Source organism: Podarcis cretensis (genome assembly GCF_951804945.1).
Source record: "Podarcis cretensis genome assembly, chromosome: Z".
NCBI lineage: Eukaryota > Metazoa > Chordata > Lepidosauria > Squamata > Lacertidae > Podarcis > Podarcis cretensis.
Window position 1 is genome coordinate 39,763,327 of NC_137184.1, and position 18,273 is coordinate 39,781,599.

The following is an 18,273-nucleotide window of genomic DNA, read 5'->3' on the forward strand; positions in this document are numbered from 1 at the left end:
CTGATCGGCAAGCCCTAGGCTCTGTGGTTTAGACCACAGTGCCACCCACGTCCCTAGAGCCCTCCTACCTCCTTCCTAAAACCCAGTAAGCACTTGCTCAGATTGGGAAGGAGGCAGGAGGACTCTTTGACCCTGTCAAAGCCCTCATGCCCTCCCAAAGCCCAGCTTAAGGTGCTGCCACAAGGGCTGGGGGAGGGCATTAAATGGCCTTGCAGCATAGTATGAAGGTCCTCCTTTCCAAAGTCTCCTTCCCAAAGCCAGGCAAGTGCTTACCGGGCTTTGAAAAGGGACCCTCCTTGGCTGCACGCCTGGTGCAAGTACACCACGCACACTGCCGTAAATCAACCTCTGCCCAATCTTGTTGGACTCCAACTCCCATCAGCCCCAGTCAGCACAGCCATTTTCTTTTCGGACTACAGTGCGTTGGCTGGGGCTCAAGAGAGTTGGAGTTCGAAATAATCAGAAGGCACCAGGTTGGGAATGCTGTTCATAACCTGTATGTGTCATCAATGATGAGAATGTAGCTGCCTGCCTCATTTCTGCAAGGCTAGGGACTAAACCCCAAGCAAAAGGATAACCATGCATTAAAATACAGAAGTTTTGAGGGCCAGCATCTTGACAAGGGAAGGTTAGTCTCTGAAATTAATTGAAGAAACATGAGGTAAAGTGGGGGGTTGAAAGAAGTTAGTCAGAGCACTTCAGCGGACAATTAAGATAAAAGGCTGGGGAGAGTAGAATGGGGGCAATATAAGCCATTAACCAATTATCACCATTTCATTCATCAACTGAATTCTATTCAACACCTCTAGAAGATCAAGAGGTTTGCAATTAATGTTGCAGCATCTGATTGGAGAAATACAGAAGGTTAACATTTCACAATCCTTCACCTCGTGTCTTGAAAGTAATAATACAGAGGAAAGGGAGAAATGATTCAAAGGTCTTTAATAGAAGTCTGGCCTCCTGCATTGATTATAACTCTGCAAATTGCATGGAAACCAAGGAAGCATTAGATGAATACAGGCAAGACCCACAACAAAAATGGTCCAATGTGGAGTAGTTCTGTTCAGGATGCCAACCAGCTATGGCCTTTTCAAAGATATTCCATTCCATGCCCCTGGTTTTCTGTCGTCCCCCCACCTCCCCCCACAAGAGTAATCCATATTCCCTGGACTGTTCTGGGGGTTTCTTTAAAAACATCATATATATTTTTGTCCCCTGAGCCTACTGACATGTCTCTCTTGTGGGTGTGTGGTGCCATAAGGCCCAGTACACTGAGAATGGGAATAACTATTAATGTGTACATCATTGGTGGGTAGCCAAAGGCCCTCCAGATGTTGCTAGACTCCAACTCCCATCAACCCCAGAAGGCATGGCCAGTGACCAGGGATTATCAGAGGTGAAGGCTAACAACACATGAAGGTTGACAACTGTATAGTTGGTATACAAACTAAGGAATGATCCTTTCAGTGCCATTATTTCCATGGATATGTCTTGGAGGGCCTGGTCAGATCAAGAAGAAGAGTGGGGGAGCTTGAAGAGATGGAGCCTGATGATTCTGAAGAGGTACACAATGGGCTGGGCTGGGTCATATATGGTGCCTGGAAAGCTGCAGAATTATCTGGGAAGGACACCACAGGTGTCAGACCCCAGGGAAGCGTCAGGCAGGTTGTCAGAAGAGAAGCCGACTAAGGTACTATCAGACACTCCCATTGCTTCATCTCAATACTCTCCCCACCCACAGGATAGGTGCCAGAAGAGGAGTCTCCTCCTGCTCTATCACCCAGGGCACAGAGACACCAGCTCCAACATGATCAGACAGCTCAGGTACAGCCCTTTTGAAGGATTGCCCATTAGCTTGCTCAATCCAAAGATGATTTTTTTTTTTGCTTGCCACGCTAAAGCTGTGCCCACCCTGCTCTTTTAAAGCAGGAGGCCAGGCGCATGTGTTGATGGTCAGATAAATGTCTAAGTTAGCTTAGCCATGCTTAACACCTGTTGTGCCTTTAACCCTTGCTGTGCTGAAGTTGTTGGCCAATAATCCAAGTTTGAGTTCTTCATCCAACAAGAGCCAGGACGGTCAGGAGAATGCAGGTGTTGCAGCTCCAGCTGACTCCCACCACATACTTCTTCTGGCTCATTCAAATAAAATCAAGTCCCAGGAAGTTTATAAGTGGAAGAGAACAGAGAAGTTGAGGCGAGGCAGAATGAAAACTAAACAGGCTGCAATTAGAGCTAGAGGGGAAAGGTTAATTCTAGGAGTAGCTCCCGGCGATAAGTAGCAAATACATTGCTGAATATATAAATACAACCTTCAGGCTGAAAGAAAGGTTCCATGACCCTGTTTTAAAGTTTTATTGTGACTTTATTTTGCAACTTGCCTCATGGATTCCAGTAATTCAGAGCTGGGTTATAAATATTTTATAACATTTAACCAGTTTATTTTCACAAGATAAATCAAGGAGGAATAATACTGATTAATATCACTCTAGAAATAAGTTTACAACTGTATTCATTTTAAATTAAGTATCTGACTGTCCCACTGTCATGGCTGTCCCACTGTGATTTTCAAACACAACATCCTTTCTTTACATGAAAAAAATAAAAATCCAGAAACAGCAATAACAGCCTTCAAGCTTTTCAGAACACAATTATCTTCCTTCTTGAGGAAACACAAAATTCAAAATGGTTTCTGTCCTCCTAAGGCTGTCAGCCATTTAAAGTCTTTTTGTCTTTTTTTTTTTTTAAAAAAAAGGCTGATTCGCTGCCTGGTTTTTATTCGATTAATTCAATCTAACTGATTGCATTTACACATGGAAAAGTCTAAGGAGGTATGTGCTTTCTAAAAAATACAAAACAGTTGTATCCCACCCTTTCTCCAAGGAGTTCAGAATGGCTTCGATAATGTTTTCTCATGTTATCTTTGCAACAACCCTTTGAGGATGACTAGGCTAAATTCATCATGCGAAAGGCTGGACTGGATGAATCCCAAACTGGAATTAAGATTGCCAGAAGAAATATCAACAACCTGAGATATGCAGATGACACAACCTTGATGGCAGAAAGTGAGGAGGAATTAAAGAACCTTTTAATGAGGGTGAAAGAAGAGAGCACAAAATATGGTCTGAAGCTCAACATCAAAAAAACGAAGATCATGGCCACTGGTCCCAGGACCTCCTGGCAAATAGAAGGGGAAGAAATGAAGGAAGTGAGAGATTTTTCTTTCTTGGGTTCCATGATCACTACAGATGGTGACAGCAGTCATGAAATTAGAAGACGCCTGCTTCTTGGGAGAAAAGTGATGACAAACCTAGACGGCATCTTAAAAATCAGAGACCTTGCCGACAAAGGTTTGTATAGTTAAAGTTATGGTTTTCCCAATAGTGATGTCCATTGGAAGGACAGATCCTGAAGCTGAGGCTCCAATACTTTGGCCACCTCATGGGAAGAGAAGACTCCCTGGAAAAGACCCTGATGTTGGGAAAGATTGAGGGCACAAGGAGAAGGGGACGACAGAGGATGAGATGATTGGACAGTGTTCTCAAAGCTACCAACATGAGTCTGACCAAACTGCGGGAGGCAGTGGAAGACAAGAGTGCCTGGTGGGCTCTGGTCCATGGGGTCATGAAGAGTCGGACATGACTGAACAACTAATGACTAAAGAACAACAACAACAAATATATATATATATATATATATATATATATATATATGTATGTATGTATATTCTTTTTTTTTTTTAAGCACCGTCAAACATATATACAATATAAAAATGTAAGAAAAGCACATTGTTGTTGTCTTAACATTGTGACATATGGGGTTGTTGCTAAGTTCTACTCAGAGTAGGTCCAAGAGTGCCTGGCGTGCTCTGGCCCATGGGGTCACAAAGAGTCAGACATGACTAAACGACTAAACAACAAGGCTAAAATACAGCAGGTGAAAGACTAACCCCTGGAGTGAACTTCATGGCTATGTAATCATTTGAACCCAGGTCCCTCCAGTTCAGCTAACAATCCACACCACCCTAGGCCTATGTAATTTATCTCTAGTTCAGGGCTGGAATCTATACAATAAACCCTCAACTTACACAGGGGTTATGTTCTGGAGATTGTGCCAAAAGACAAAATTGGATATAGTCAATTGGAATTGCTAAAGTTATTTTTCCTGGAATCCCTCCTATTTTTCACACACACACACACACACACACACACACACACACACATTTTTTTTTTAAAATGCCATGTGCGTAAAGCTGAATGTGCACAACTTAAATGTGCACAAATTGCAGGCTTATTGTGGTATAGGCCACTTTGGTTGGTGAAGTCAGAACCATGGATAGCTCCCAATGAAGTAGTATTGGTCTGGATAGTCAAAGATCAGTAGGAAGTCAGCAATCCTGCTCCAGTGCCGACCTGGATCTGACAGAAGTTTTATATCACAGGTGGTCAACCACTGGCCAAGACCTAAAAGGTCCCCAGCTTCATTTTATGTGACCCCCCCAAACACCTCTTGGAGATGCCACATTTTCCTATCCTATCAGAGTTTCTCCCTGACAGTTTCCCCTGCATTTTTTCTGGCTTTTGAAATTGTTTCTCTCTCTCTGCATAAGATAGATGGACAAATGGATATATGAACAGATCTGTTTCAGAACTTTTGGAATGGGCAGCATTTTATTTGATAAACATAAATTGATTTGTTTTCACCATTCTCACCATCATCATTTCACTTTTTTAAAGGGTTTTTCCCCCAGCTGTCTGACAACAATTGGTAGGCTTCTGTGCTGCTCTGTGTCTCTCTCTATGTGCAGAATACAGTAAAGTCAGAAAGGAATTACTTTCACTTGGTTAGCAAAACAAGAGCCATATTGTTCAGCAGTAATGTCTTTAAAAATTATCCATATATCCATTTGAAAGTAACCCCCTTAAATTCAGTGCGGCTCACTTCTAAATAGACACCTGCATATTTAGTGCACGTGTTCTTGGTTGAGGTTGAAAGGCCTCTTTTAGACCCCAGGCATAGTAATACAGAGGTGGAAAGCTCTCTTGCCTGGCATGCAGTTCAGGGAAGGAGTCATCTGAGACCCAGGAGGCCAGCAAATTATCTCCTCTATGACCAAGGATAGAAGCCTCACTCTCTGTTAAGGCTTCTCCTGCATGCAAGTCTGAGGCCTGCGTTTGAGAATCTACCTCTTGTGGAATTTCAGGGGCCAACCATCATCACCCTCAGGGTCCTTCTCTTCTGACCAGAATGCACAAAGTCATGGCAATTTGAGCCTTCCACGGGGCTTACAAAATGCAGGAAGCAAAAGGATTAAGCGGTTAAACAACAAGCGAAGTTTGCCAAGAATACAAGGATGCCTGCATTTCCAGCCAAGTTATGTCAGTAGATTTTCATTAATAATCCGTATTATTTTATTTAATTGTCAGTGCTTGGTACACGGTGTTGGCTGTATGCTTGTCACAGGAATGACTTATATTGCTTTGCCTGACAAGTGGAGTAAAAAAAAGCACTAAAAGATTGACGAAAATAGTGCTTACTTAAATAAATAAATAAGAATCAATACTCTAATGCAGAAGGTTGGAAGGGGGAGATTCCAAGACCCACTTCAACTATTCAGGTTTCATGGAACCTAGCTCCAAAAACCAAACAATCAAACCCACTACACTACACTTCACCAACCTAGTCGCACTCTGTTCAGAACTGATTCAGGCAGAGCAACAAATCTTAAATTGACAATAAGCTTGTTTCTACACACAGTTGCACATCCCTCTCTATCCTCCAAGCAGGCAAGCAAAGGGCATTATCAGAGTTCAAGGGAATGTTCCAGACAGATTTTTTAAAAAAAAAAAAAAAACCGAAAACAAACCCACCACAACTCAGGGTAAAAAAGCAGGGCCAGTGAGAGGTATGGCTTGGGAAGAGGGGCATGGTCTGAGAGTAGGCCGGCAGGACCACATTCTCCCCTTAGGCCTGTGGTTCCACACTCCTAATGTAAGTGCTTGCAGAAATGGTCCACTCATGTGAGCAGTGTAAGTTTGGAGGAGAAGACTCACAGGACTCTTCCCATCTCATTGTTCCCCTTCCCCTTTATCCATACCATCCAAGGAACAGGGCAGGTGGGTGCAAATGGACTGAATCCTCTTTCTCCAACTGTGATGGGATGATGAGCTGCTTGTGCGTAAAGCTTAGTCCCTCAGAGTCTGGCCTGGTTATCAAAGCTCTGTCTATAGCGGAGCCCCCTAAAACATGACTCCCTCAATCGCTGGCAGAATCCGACAGTGGGCGTTTGCGGAAAAGCTTCCAGCATAGAAGCTCCTTAACGGAAACGCGTCTTCGGGATTCTCAGCGCGACAGTTTCCGGCGAGGGGTGGGTGTCCCTATAGGAGGTCCTGAAACTTCCCCACTGTTTTCGCTGGAAGTCTCTCTGAGCCATCCCTCCGATTCACTTTCCCTTGGAGCTCCTTCTCTCCCCCTGCTGGTTCCCTCCTCTGCTGCCGAGTCTCTCCTAACCTCCATGAGCCCTTCCACCGCCTGCCCTTCCGATGGCAGTTCCCTGACACCAACCAATGCCTCAAAAACAACAACAACAACAACAACAACAACCTTACAAGGGCAGGGGCGTGTGGGAGGAAGGAGACAAGTGATTTTTGTTTTCTAAGCAACCTACCATAATGATCCACGTGGAACTAAGTTGTAGAAAAGGTCCAAGAAACATTAAAATTACAAATGTTTGGTAAACTTGGGGTTCCAACCTTTCACACAATTTAAGTCCATGGACATCTCCGTAAAATGTTGGCCAAGTGGTCATCTGGTGACAGAAACACATTCATAAGAGGTGCTGTATAGGATAACACACACAAACAATTTCTATTATATAATGTTTCCTATGGTAGCTAACCAGATGCCTTCGAAAGGTTTGAAAGTAGTGCCCCTCTTATGCTTTTGCTCCCTGGCAGCTGATATTTGGGGACATACAGTAGTACCTCAGGTTAAGTACTTAATTCATTCCAGAAGTCCGTTCTTAACCTGAAACTGTTCTTAACCTGAAGCACCACTTTAGCTAATGGGGCCTCCCGCTGCTGCCGCACCGCCACACCACAATTTCTGTTCTCATCCTGAAGCAAAGTTCTTAACCTGAAGCACTATTTCTGGGTTAGCGGAGTCTGTAACCTGAAGCGTATGTATCCCGAGGTACCACTGTACTGCCTTTGAACCTGGGAGTTCAATTTGCCTATTATAGATACACACTAGCCAACCTATCATAAGAACCCAAGAAAATTTTGCTACCTGAGACAAAGGACAATGTTCCCCCACCCTTCCATGTACAGAAGCCAGCCAGAATGGCAGTGGACAGGATTGCACCCTCCACCACAACCAAGGGTAGCTGACTAGGTTGTACAGAGCAAACTCTGTGGCATGCACAGTGAAGTCCTCCAACATCTTGGCACCACTCTCTACTGTCTTAGACGAACATAAGATGAGTTCTGCTGGATGAACCCAAAAGAAGTCCATCTAGTCCAGTATCCTGTTAATACAGTGGCCTACCAAATGCCCATGGGAAGCCTGAAAGACGGACCTGAGCACAACAGCACTATCCCCACCTGTGATTCCCAGGAACCAACATTCAGAGGTATACGGCCTCCAACCTTTATTCCACCTTCATGGATTTGTCCAATCCTATTTTTAACCCACTGGGCACAACAATCCTACTCAGATACACCAGGAAGCAGATAGGCTACAGTGTAACAGTTTGATATCCAGTCCTGGTCAATATGGCCTCCATCTCCATTATCAAAAAGAATAAATCAAGTACAGATATTCTTGATTACTCCATGGGCTTTCTGCAAATCAGCTGCGTGGAGCTCACAGGCTGCTAGTGGTCTGTGGACCACCATTTGAGAACTTCTCATAATGGATACTCAGAACAAATACTCTAAATGTACAGTATTTTAAAAATTCTTAAAGATTGCCAGTGCATTCCTGGGCTTCTCCAAATTTTGTGACTTTGTAGCTTAATGCCATCATTGGCAGCTACACACACACAAACACACACACACACACACACACACACACACACACACACACACACTTCATCATGTTAATGGAAACAAAAATGTATGCCTTGATGTCAAAGTGAATTAGCCAAAATGAGAGCTCGTGAAGCAAATTAAATGTTTTGCCAAAATGAATAATTCCAGGTTGGAGTTCCGGAACTATACACATCAAAATTGACTATTCATCAATGGAAATGAAAACTCAAAATCTGATTTGCAAGTTTGAGAAGCACTCTAATTCAACACAGCTCCATCTTCCAGAATACCCACCACTTAACACACACACACAATAACTTTCAGAAGGCAAAAAGATTGGCTCACTTCATTTCAAATCATTATTATTATTTATTACATTTGCATACCGCCTTTCATCTAAAGATTATGTTGTAAACATAATTTTATGTTGTAAACATAAAAAATACAAAATGAGAACACAAAATACACAACAAAAACAAGTCAATAAACACGCCCGCCCTCCCACCCCCTATATATTTAAAAGGGCATAGAATATTTACTCAGCCAGAGGCCTGGTTATAGAGAAAGTTTTTGCCTAATGATATGTAATGAAGGTGGCAGGCAAGCCTCCCTGGGGAGAGTATTCCACAAATGGGAAGCCTTCACAGAAAAACCCCATTCTCCTGTTGCTGCCTCTCTGGACCTCATATGAAGAGAGGTGATTCTTGAGATACTGCGGTCCTGAGTCATTTAGAGCTTTATAAGTCAAAAACAGCAATTTGAACTAGGCTCAGAAACTGGGCTACCAGCTCAAACTGATGGTAGGTCACTGAGGTCTCCTGAGCCTCAAGCAACTGCAAAGGATCCAGGAGTACCCCCATGTATCTGCCCTTTCAGAGGGAATGTAACCCTACCAAAAAGCAGACAAACTCTCATTCATCTGGTCTAGAGAACCACTCACTAACAGTCTTATCTGGATTGAGCCTCAAGTTTGTTGGCTTGCATCCAGTCTGTTACCAATGTTTTTTATTATTTTATTTATTTGACCCACCCACCTTTGTGATAGATTGGTAGGGCTGGGGAGTGCATAGCTATAAAGATTTCTGCCAAGAACATAAAGATTGAAGAAGAGCCCTGCTGGATCAGGTGAAATGCCCGTCCAGCACCCTCTCCTCACAGGGACCAACCATAAAACACAAGAAGAGTCTGAAATCGGCAGCCCCTGTGATTTCCAGAAAATGGTATTCAGAAGAATCCTGCCTCTAACTGTAGAGATAAAGCATAGCACTGATCTCCTTATCCTCCATGGTTTTGTCCAGTCCTCTTTTAAAGCCATCCAAGTTGGTGGACTTCACGGTCTCCTGGGGAAGTACGTATACCATGAGCTGTGTAAAGTACTTTCCTTTTTTCCTTCCAACATTTGGCTTAATTAGATGTCCCTGAATATAGGAACATAGGAAGCTGCCTTGTGCAGAGTCAGACCATTGCATCCATCTAGCTCAGAATTGTCTACACTGACTGGCAGCAGCCAGCTCTCCAGGGTTTCAAACAGGGTTCTCACCTAGCCCTACCTGGGGATCCTCGGACACATGCAAAGCAGATGCTCTACCACTGAGCTACTGCCCTTCCTCCTAGTATTATGACAAGAGGGATCATGTATAAAGTGCTAGCAGAGGCACTTGAATAACTCAGACAGACTCCAGAGAAAAAAGAAGCTACCATTTTGCTGTGTAAACTGAATTAAAACAGGATATATATAATTTGAGGGAAAAGGGACAGATGATGTTTTGTCTCTGCTAATTCAGGCCTTGTTAAGAGCAGGGTTAGATATTCAACTCCTTCAGAACTACACAGCGCATCAGAACTTCAGTTACCTCAGGAACAATCATGCCACGCTGACTGGTTGCTAGGTAACACCTTCTACACCACAACTGCCCTTTTGGCTGGATGTCTAGCAGTCAATAGAGTTAACCCTTAGGTTACTAACAGAATGATCCCTGCTGTTGCATTTCTAACATACTGAGCCTGGGATAACAATTGCTCTAGTAATAGGAATCAATATATTTTCAAATATTACAAACTCTAGATTCTGGGATTTTTCTTTCTTTCTCTTCCTTACAAGTTTTCATGCCCTCTTTTTCCAGCAGCATCAGGGGTAGGTATGGTCAGACATTTGCCAGTGCCCTTTATGTTTAGGATTCTGTGAAGAGTCTAACATCTCACCACTGCCGCCTCCTCTTCCATGTTGTTGCTACTTGTTTATTCACCCTTCATCTGGCCCAGAGGAGATAAGCAAGCAAGCAGCACCAACCGAAAGCAGGATAAGCAAAAGATGTTCCTGCCTACATCATCAGAACTCTCCCTGGCATGAGAGCAGCCAGTGGCAATGGTAGCGAGGATGGTAAGAGTTTGTACAAAGAAGGTGGCCTACACTCAAGGGCACTTACCCAAGACCCCCACCAACCCAATAAAACCAGCCTAGTGCTGGATTTCCCCCCAGTTGTTTGTACTGTGTATGCCCCTTAATTCGCAGCACATCTCCATAGTGTGTCCTGCTAAATGCCTCGGTCATCTCTTTTTCCAGACACAACTATCTGACCTCTCTCCACCAAGCTTTCCATTACAATCAGCATCATCAGGACTCCCTCAACCTCACTGTCTAATGAGGTTAGAAAAATCCTGTACATCTTGTCATGTTTCCCATCGAATCGGCCATTTTTCCTTAATGAAGGTAGGCAGGAAGTGACAACGTGAGAGACCTCTGGAAGATGGCCATATCCACGGCAAGCTGCAGGGGTCAAAAAGGTGCAGTTCAATCTGAGTTGCAAGACCACAGAAGGGAAATGAAATATTTTATTTCCTTTCCCTCTTACAGTCCCTGACATTTCACAGGGCAATGTACATAGAAACGATAATCCCTCACTAGGGCTCAACTAAACGTTCTCAAAATGATCAATAAATTAGCAATAAGATCCAGAGAGAGAGACAGACAGAGAGACACAGAGAGAGAAGCGGATTTCTCTCATCTCTAACCATGCTCTGCCCCCAAGGGGCAGTTCTTAAAAATACAACACTTACATTAGCCTTGTTATAACTGCATTTTGAACATGTATTTTTAAAAAATCACAATAGGCAACATTTATAAGCCAGAGAGGCAGAACTTAAGGAATTTTGAAAGAGCCAATCTACCATCTAAAGGACCATCTCTGACAGATATAAAGGTTGCCTTCTGAAGTCCTTCTGCAGCTTCAAAGATTAAGCAATTTCAGCCAGAGGAAGGGCCTCCTCAGTTGTGGCACTCTCTCAATAAAGTGTTTTGGCTGATGCTATATCTTAATTTTTTTCTGCAGCTAGTGAAGATCTTTTTTATTTAGCTTGGTCTTTAAAAACATACAATAGGAGCTATTTTAATTCCTGTTGATCTGTGCTTGTCTTTTGTGATGGCACATGCTGTGGCATACACAGTGAGAGGGAAAAGAGGCAAGCAAACCAGCCAAACAATTAATAATAATAATAATAATAATAATAATAATAATAATAATAATAATAATTTATTATTTATACCCTGCCCATCTGGCTGGGTTTCCCCAGCCACTCTGGGTGGCTTCCAACAAAATATTAAAATACAATAGTCTGTTAAACATTAAAAGCTTCCCTAAACAGGGCTGCCTTCAGATGTCTTCTAAAGGTCTGGTAGTTTTGTTGTTAACTTCACCAATGCCACCAAGTGGCAAACTTTATTCTTCTCTAGCCTTCATTAAGCAACCCCTTTAACTAGCCCAACTTACTCCCAATACTGGTAAGAGTGGTGTGGCACTTTGAAGTGGTGTGAATAACATGTCCCCAAGACCAATTTTTCCAACCCAAGTTATGCTTTTACTAAATTTTAAGGAACGCAACATGTTAAATACTGTTTGAAAAAGTGAATTTAGAAAAGAAAGAAGAAAGCTTAATTTTACAGTTGAAGCAATTACTCCTGGAGCAAAAAAATAATCAGATATCTCAGCTCTACCTCTTCTAGACTGTTTCGCTAACCAAGAACAAGCCCCCAACCGATATGTCTGCAGGGAGCTTTGTTTTCATTGTAACATACAAATGTATTATTTCCATCCCTGCATTCTGAAATGGCACAATCCAGCAAGAGCTGCAACAGATTTGTAGCTCAGCTCCAAGCCAGACATTGTGCTTGTCCTAAATGCAAAGTGGAAAGTTGAGTATCTTGGCTACTTATTTTCATTTTTAAGTCTGCTCCTGTATACTTCCTGCAACCAACATATTTCCTATCCATCTTCATGAAACTCAAGGTTTACACAGCAAGAATATGAATCACTTAAACACAAGAGTAGCTTTTATAGGTTTCCAGTGAGCTGATGTCACAGTATAACTCACTTTGTGTTTTGCATGCAAGGAGAATGAGGTCAGGGTCAAATCATAACGAAATGCAGAAAAGGTTTTCTATGCTCATAAATCTTCAACTGAAGCAAAGTGATTTCTGAATCTTTAACCACCATCATGCTTGGCTTGGCTTGGCTTGGCTTGGCTAGAAGAGATTCATTTTAACAACACCTTGTTTAGAAAATGAGCATGTGTTTGTGTTACTTACAAACTCTCCAAAGGTCAGATTCATCAGAAGTAGTTGTGCAGGCAGTAAAACTTGAACTAGTTACAAAGTGGTGAAAATCCCTAAATTATTGGTACAGGAACTCAAGAGTGGTTTGTAAACAGTGGCGTAGCGTGGGTTGTCAGCACCCGGGGCAAGGCAAGTAATTTGCGCCCCCTAACCCGTGGATTTGCGCCCACCAACCCGTGGATTTGCGCCCCCAACCCGTGGATTTGAGCCCCCTAACCCATGGATTTGCGCCCCCTAACCCTAACCCCCAGATGTTGCACCCGGTGCGGCTGCCCCCCCCTGCACCCCCCACGCTACGCCACTGTTTGTAAAAGCTATCGGGTGTGAGCTGCCGCGAGCAGCTAGGGCCTAATCTGGCCCGCCAGTCAGTTTAATCTGGCCCATGTGGCAGTTTATTTCCTGGGGTAAAAACCCTAAAAAACCTCAACAACTTCAATCTTAAAAAAGAGCTCAACAACTTCAATCCTAAAATAAGGTTAACAACTTTGGTCGGTCCTTTGGTCGGCCCTCACAGCCCTTCACTTCATCAAATCTGACCCTCTTTGAAAAAAGTTTGGACACCACTGAAGGGTTAAAGTCAAAGAGTTCAAGAGAAGCAGAGAAGGGGGTGATGGATGTCGAGTGTGTGAGACTACTGGATCACATGCTTTGTGTGTTGACATTCCATTCTTTGGAAGTGAGGGAACAGAAGGAACTGTGTGCCACTTCCGTCTTCTTTGTTCTGTGTTCTGTTCTGTTGTTGTTCTCTCTCAGAGGGCCCATCCCCCATGGCTCAGAGGGGGGTGTTTTGGCTGCTGAGCTGTGCTCACCATTGTGAGGGCTGAGGGGGTGATGGTGATGGCTCCCCAGCTTCTGCCATTGCCTGTGGGTTGACTGTGATGTGACAAAAACATTTGGCTGCTGAGCGGGTATAAATGTGGGCCAAGGCACAAGCCTTGGCAGTTGCCCTCCCCAGAGAGAAATGGGCAGCTCGGTGGCACTCAGCCCAGGTGGTCTCCTGCCCCGTGGTGGCAAGCTGGCAAGCAGAAGGAGACAATCGCCTGGTGCTGGAATGCTGTGGAGCAAGAAGAAGGCAAGTACAAAGATTACTTGCTGGTGGGATCGCTACTAGAAAGCAACTGATATTCAGCTCTGAAGCTGCTTAATGTCTGGCAATGGACCTGGCAGGGCTGCAGCTGGTGGATGGTTGTCAGAAGAGTTTGCATTCAGGCTAGTGGATGCTGCAAAGCTACGCTGGCTGAGATGGATGCAAACTGGTTTGGAAGCCTTGTTTGTGAACGGGCAGCCAAACAGAGGAGGTGTCTGGGGGACGCTGTCGGATGGGGGCCATCCCACCCACCTGTTTGCCTTTGCCTTACAGGGATGTCTGGAGCCGGTGAGGTTTCCCCTAAATTCAGCTTTCAAAGTCATGAAGAGAACCGCAGGACATCCCTATTTACATCGGAGAAATGAACGTGAAATCCTGGCAGTGTGCAGTGGACAAGGCCGTGACCATACCTGAGAGAAGGAGCCTTGAAGGGAGACTGCAGGCGGACATCTGTTGCACTGCAAATGATGGGGCAGTGGGGAGAGAGAAGAAAATGAGGGAGGAAACATTAGGCCACATTAGGCGCACCGTCCATTGAAAGTGCTATGAAGACGCTTTAAACAGGAATAGCTTCCCCTCAAGGATTCTGGGAACTGTAGGTTGTTAAGGGGACGGAGGGTTGTTAGGGTGGTTTAGGATTAGGGTTAGGGTTAGGGTTAGGGTTAGGGTTAGGGTTAGGGTTAGGGTTAGGGTTAGGGTTAGGGTTAGGGTAGGGTTAGGGTTCCCTTCTTGCCAGGGAACTCTGGGAATTGTAGCTCTAGTTAGGGGGCAGTCTTAGGGTTAGGGTTTCCTTCTTGCCAGGGAACTCTGGGAATTGCAGCTCTAGTTAAGGGTTAAGGGTTAGAGTTAGTGTTAGCGTCAGGGGTACGGGTAGGGGTAGAGGTAGGGTTCCCTTCTTGGCAGGGAACAGGGGGTCCCCTAACAACTCTCGGCGCCCTTTTCCAACTATAGCTCCCAGATTCTTTGGGGGTGTTTAAGCCATGAGTGTTTAAAGCGGCTTCATAGTGCTTTAAATGGTGTGGATGTGGCCCTGGCCTCCCTCACCCCACTGCCTCTTATTCATGAAGAATCAAAAGGATTTCCCCATTCAAATCTCTCGGAAACAGGAAACAGGAAGAAGAAAGACTTTTGTATCTCATGCCATTTTGAAATGTCTTAACATGAAATGCCAATAAAGGTATTTGTATTGTATTTTATTGTATTGTTTTGTTTTGTATTGTATTCTGATTAACATGGGAAGTGGAATGGTAAAATGTTAATAAGGCAAACGCAATACTTCTGTAACCTGGTATGCTGCTTCTTGTGGGTGTGGAAGGAGGGACTTGCGGCCGGACAAGCAACTTTATAAGCTGTGTTTTTCCTGATGAAGATGTGCCTGATCTTGGGTTACCCCACTTGCAAGCGTGTATAATAAAAATGTTTCCTAATTTACCCATTTTGTCCAGATCACTTTATTTAAAAGGATCCAGAGACCTTGTCAAAGGAACCAGTTTATTTAGCTCTCACAAAGGGTAATATAAATAAATATATAACACCAATCCCGCAACTGCCAAAACAGTCTTGCAGCTCTGTAAAAATGAAAGATTTTGGGGAAACTTTTTTAAAATGGGAGGGTGAGGGGGCCTTGGTGGGTGCTAAGGAGGGTATCTTAGGGTGCCATGGAGTCCACATGCCACACGTGTCACAAGGGAGGGGAGGCTCCTCAGTCACCTTTTGTTTATTTATAAATGCCTTGAGGCCTAGTTTCCCCAGCCCTGTCTATGCATGGTCTCCTGTGATGTCACAAACAGACATAGCAGCTGAGGGGAAAGAGGCAGTCTGTTATTCTAGAATTTCAAACACAGGAGGGCAGGAGGGGGACATTTTTCAGCCCAGTGGTTGCATTTCCCTCCACACAACACTAGTCAAATGCACAAATGAACAGAGCAATGGAAGCAAGCCTTATCTTTGCACAGGAAGCTGTTCAAGGAATGGCATGCAGAGAGGAAGCACCACACCCAATTAAACCTATTAAGAAATAGCTTATTGAACCCCCTGAAATGCAGGGAACACAGCTGAAATTTAGGATTCGTTCGTATTTCTGCATGTGTTTATAGTATCCATAATGCTATTCAGAATACTCGAAAGGGGGGGCCCTCAGCTGCACACCCACCTCCCTTCATTTTTTGGGGGGTCTCTTTCCCTCCCCCACCTGCCCAGCAGCTTCCCTGCCTGCTATCTCCCCCTCCACCATCCCACTGGCATTGCATCCTCCCCCCAGCCCCTCCCCAAAGCTTGCTGCGCCCCAAGGCGTTTTGCACTCACCTTAACCCTTGCAGGGAAAGGGGCAGGGCATAATGGAAAGGGGTGGGGCAACTGGGCTACTTAAACCACGCCCCTTTTCCAACGGAAGCGGCATGGGGGGTCAGTATCCATTACCCCCTTGTCTGCTTCTCTTGAACTCTTTGACTTTAACCCTTCAGTGGTGTCCAAACTTTTTTCAAAGATTTGATGAAGTGAGGGGCTGTGAGGGCCGACCAAAGGGCCAACTAAAATTGTTAGCCTTTTTTTAGGATTGAAGTTGTTGAGGTTTTTTTAGTGATATTTTTACCCCAGGGGCCAAATTAAACTGACCAACAGGCCGGATTAGGCCCCCAAAACGGACTTTGGACATTAAGTGCATTGTGCAATCAGTTTTAAGATTTCCTGGATGATTTAAGCATATGAGTTGTTCAGATGGCTTCATCATCGTAACCCAGCATCTTAACTCTAGTTAAATATTTCGTACCATACCTTGTACTGGTCATTGGGTCCCAACTTGTTCCAAGGCTCTGGGATGCTCTTTTTGTCCCAACCAGGCAGAGAAATGTGACAAGAGGCAGACACAAGGAGTACATCTTTGTAAGAACAAAAATATACAGCAGGCATGTCCAAAGTCTATTTTGGGGGCCTAATCTGGCCCACTGGTCGGTTTAATCCAGCCCCTGTGGCAGTTTATTTCCTGGGGTAAAATAAGTACTTGCTTTGAGCTTCAAGCAAACAAAGCCACAGTTAATATTCAGTGCTTTCGTTATTTACCGTATTTTTTGCTCTATAAGACTCACTTTTTCCCTCCTAAAAAGTAAAGGGAAATGTGTGTGCGTCTTATGGAGCGAATGCAGGCTGCGCAGCTATCACAGAAGCCAGAACAGCAAGAGGGATTGCTGCTTTCACTGCGCAGCGATCCCTCTTGCTGTTCTGGCTACTGAGATTCAGAATATTTTTTTTCTTGTTTTCCTCCTCCAAAAACTAGGTGCGTCTTGTGGTCTGGTGTGTCTTATAGAGCAAAAAATACAGTACTTACTGCATTTATATCCCACTTTTCTTCCAAGGCAACATGCAGGATTCTCTTCCTCTCCATTTTATCCTCACAACAAGCCTGTGGGGTAAGGTAAAGGTAAAGGTAAAGGTACCCCTGCCCGTACGGGGCAGTCTTGACAGACGCTGGGGTTGTGCGCCCATCTCACTTAAGAGGCCAGGGGCCAGCGCTGTCCACAGACACTTCCGGGTCACGTGGCCAGCGTGACATCGCTGCTCTGGCGAGCCAGAGCCGCACACGGAAACGCCATTTACCTTCCCGCTGGTAAGCGGTCCCTATTTATCTACTTGCACCCGGAGGTGCTTTCGAACTGCTAGGTTGGCAGGCGCTGGGACCGAGCAGCGGGAGCGCACCCCGCCGCAGGGATTCGAACCGCCGACCTTTCGATCGGCAAGCCCTAGGCGCTGAGGCTTTAACCCACAGCGCCACCTGGGCCCCTAATAGACAGTGAATGGCCTCAGGCTACCCAGCAAGCTTCATGCCTGAGTGGAGATTTCAACCCTGGTCTCTGGAGTCCTAACCCAACACTCTTAAACTCTACCCCACACTGACCAGCTCATATAGCATACTGTATTCACTGTTCTGTCCCTGGCTAAATCCTTCCTGTGGTTAGGAAACACGTTTTGCCAGCCAGGCAAGGGACTTCTTCAGCACGACCTGCAAAGCAAGCACATTTCAAGCGATGACGTTCAGTTTGTTATGGCTGCTTGGCAGCGGGCCAAAGCAACCTTTATTATTTGCATTTCCTCCACACATGCAGACAGACAAATGCCTTTCCCCACAACAAGGTCATTCAATACCAAGGCTATTAAATTAAGATTTCCTCTAAAACAAGGCCTCATTATCAGGGCTAATTAAAGGATGACAAAAAAAAGATCTCCTGGGCAAGTCCCTCTCTACTGCTGAGGCTTGTGCACAACTAGGCTATTTCGTGGGAAAGCATTTGATTAAAGTTATTAAAAGCTCTTTTAATCGCTGTATGAGCAGGACTCCTAACTAGCCACATTTGAGCTATAGGAAATGGCAAAAGGTACACTGGAGCTTTCGCAGATCATTGTAAATGTGCACTTCTTAGGGCCAAACTAGATGAGAGTCAATCACACTATTAGTCATTGCATTAATGGCTTTTAAAACAATAAACAGCAAGGAGGACGACAGGGGAGGGAAGTTTTCACCCAGACTGGGAATCTGGCATGGACAAAGGGAACAGCAA

The 18,273-nt window shown here is 44.5% G+C and overlaps 1 long non-coding RNA gene across 1 annotated transcript in view; it reads left to right on the forward strand.

Moving 5' to 3' along the window:
* Positions 1 to 17,574, forward strand: part of LOC307208346 — a 364,268-nt gene extending 346,694 nt beyond the window's left edge. Inside the window, exons 2-3 of the long non-coding RNA XR_013835115.1 lie at positions 16,900 to 17,144; positions 17,505 to 17,574. This is a non-coding gene — a long non-coding RNA (uncharacterized lncRNA). The remainder of the gene's footprint in view (positions 1 to 16,899; positions 17,145 to 17,504) is intronic.
* Positions 17,575 to 18,273: the final 699 nt, after the last annotated feature.